This window comes from Seriola lalandi, unplaced genomic scaffold (genome assembly GCF_002814215.2).
Source record: "Seriola lalandi dorsalis isolate HSWRI2012SDOR001 ecotype SW California unplaced genomic scaffold, Sedor1 jcf7180002054870, whole genome shotgun sequence".
Taxonomy (NCBI): Eukaryota; Metazoa; Chordata; class Actinopteri; order Carangiformes; family Carangidae; genus Seriola; species Seriola lalandi.
The window spans coordinates 39480-42180 of record NW_019525423.1 but is presented as its reverse complement, the minus strand read 5'-3'; the positions used below and the strand labels follow the sequence as shown (position 1 = coordinate 42180).

Sequence of the window (2701 nt, the reverse complement as noted above, 5' to 3'; positions counted from 1 at the left end):
GGTGTGTGTGTGGGGACTACATGCCAAAGTGATTTTACATGTGCTTTTTTCTTTTTTTTTTAAGCACCTTTCACTGATTTCCCATTAGGGCTAAACAAAGACGAAGTGCAGCGCCGAGTTAGCATGTGTGTTTCAGCGCTCCCCTCCGACGCCTGCCACATTCAATACAGCAAATTAATATGCCATTAACAGCAGCGATGGGAGAAAGGAACCTCTCTGGTCTAATCATCATATAATGGGGAGCAGTAACTTTCCAAACTGTCAGAAGGCAGAAATACATGTTAAATATCACCTTCACCTGCCATGTTCGGCGCTGCACGCGATGAGGTGGGAGAGACTTTGTGAGACCTCGCTCAGCTGTCAATCACAGCTATAAATGAATCATAATTATTGTAATTTGGCAGAAGGAACATACTCCCTGTGTGAAAGCGGCCTAAACTCCAGCTGAAAGTTGTTTGAGCGGCGGGGTAATTGTTGATTGAGTGCCGGCTGTAATGATGTTGCCGGAGCGCGGTGGCAGGCGGCGAGATAATACGGTTACCGATTGACAAACAACGCAAATGTCCCCCCACCGCCGCCGCCGCAGAGCCAGGAGCTAATTATGCCGTAATGATAGCCCTGCTGTTACGGACCTCCCAGGCCACCGTATTGGTAATGTCATTACACCTCCCACATCCACCGCGGGATCCCTCTTCCTCTCTCCTGCATTCACTTTTTCCTCCTTCGTTCCACATTTGTGCATCTCCATCATTCTCTCCTCTTTACCTCCTTCATCCCTACATCCTTCTTCTCTCTCAATTAACTTGTTCAGTCAGCTAAAGACCCGGACACTGCACTCAGCTTTTTATTTTTTCACTCCTCTCTTTTCCCTCAGGGTGTCATCACATCTAGCTGCTCCAAAGACTGCTTTTATTTTGAAAGAGGAGCAGGGAGGAAATGCATCTGCAAGCACAAACTCAGCAGAGGACAGTCTGTGTTTGTGTGTTTGCAATTACAAGAATCAGAATCACACAAGTATTATTGAATGTATAGAGCAGTATAATATATAATATGGTAAATAGTAAATAAATAAATCAATACTAACTGAAAGGAAAAGATTTCTTTGATTAATAATGAGCAGCCATCAAAGAGGGAGGCGTCCAGAGACGGAGCTGTTTATTTATATTTTCAATAAAGTTATTGTGGAAAAGAAGATGTTTTGATCGAGTTCTGGCGGGGGTTCTTCTATATTTCTATTTCTAACCATCATTAACTGCCAAAAAAAGCTAAAACATAAAACTATAACTCGGACACAGCAACACGATGCAGCTGCAACCTTGAGACTTGGACTTGACTCAGACTGGAGGAAATAAGACGACGTGACTCTGATTAAAGTTTTGACCTGGAAAAATCCCAGAACAATAAAAACGAAGTCAATGTCAGACCCTGCAGATCCGCACAAACACACACACACACACACACACACACACACACACACACACACACACACACACACTCACACACACACACACACTCGACACCTGCTCGTTTTGCACTTTAACTGGTTTCTGTTTGTGGCAGTTAAAGATTTGCATGAGCAGTTTTCATATGAAGATTTGTGATTTGATTCAGACTTGAGATCTGATGTGGGACGGCCGGTCTTAATTCTCTAGCTCAGAACTAAGTCATGTTTCCATGGTAACAGTCACAACTGATCAGTGGCACAAAATGACAAAAAAAACAAGCTAAACACGGCTTATGATTTATTACATTATATTTGCTAATAATGTTGTTGCAGTTACATGTGGCCGCTCGTTCAGACACGTTTTATTTTGAAAGAAACTTCATTCATCTCAAAATTCATGGCAGATCAGCTGTAAGAAAGACGAGATCTACACCTGAATTAACATCTGAGCCCTAAAATCAGCTGTGGTTAAAATACAGAACCACAGCGACCCGGGTTCGAATCCGACCTGTGGCCCTTTGCTGCCCTCTCTCTCTCGCCCTGACTTTCCTCTCTCTCTCTCCCTGCAACTGTCAGAATGAATAAATAAAAAGTAAAATTAAATTTAAAAAAATAAAAAACATTAACACACAAGCCACAGCCACCAGAATCCCGTCTCCGCCTCAGCAGCAGCACCGACACAAAGTCAGTGAATCATTGACTCACTTCGCTGCAGCAACAAAGACACAATTAAAACACAGCGACAGAACAGCTGGGGGCTGTAGTGCAGCTTCCTGGGTCCCGGAGCAAAGCCTCATGGGAAACAAAATCAAATGCGTGTCCTTCAGAGCAAGGCCCTCTGGGATATGTAGTGTGGGTTAAATTTGACAAAACAATACACAATGCCTATGTTCTAACTTTGTGTGTGTGTGTGTGTGTGTGTGTGTGTGTGTGTGTGTGTGTGTCCACCTCACACCACAGCTTGTCATTGTGGCGCCAGTGTGGTTGGGCAGAAATCCAGAACACACTTGATCACACACAAACACTTAGAAAACACACACACATACACACACTTGTTCTAATTTTTGTTGTGTCTCTTATTGTAACACACACACACACACACACACACACACACACACCCGGCACATCAGCAGCGCCACACCTCCGTCACCGACCTCTTCACCCACTTATCCCCCTGACAACGGCAGCGTGTCCACCGGCTCGACGTCTCTCAACACCAGAAGCCGCCTCCCACAGCAAAAATAGATGAGTGTGAGG

At 44.4% G+C, this 2701-nt stretch overlaps 1 protein-coding gene across 1 annotated transcript in view; it reads right to left on the bottom strand.

The window, feature by feature from the left end:
- Positions 1-2701, bottom strand: part of LOC111671160 (sodium channel protein type 2 subunit alpha-like) — a gene marked incomplete at its 3' end in the record, with an annotated part of 101925 nt that overhangs the window by 94022 nt on the left and 5202 nt on the right. The window lies entirely within an intron of this gene.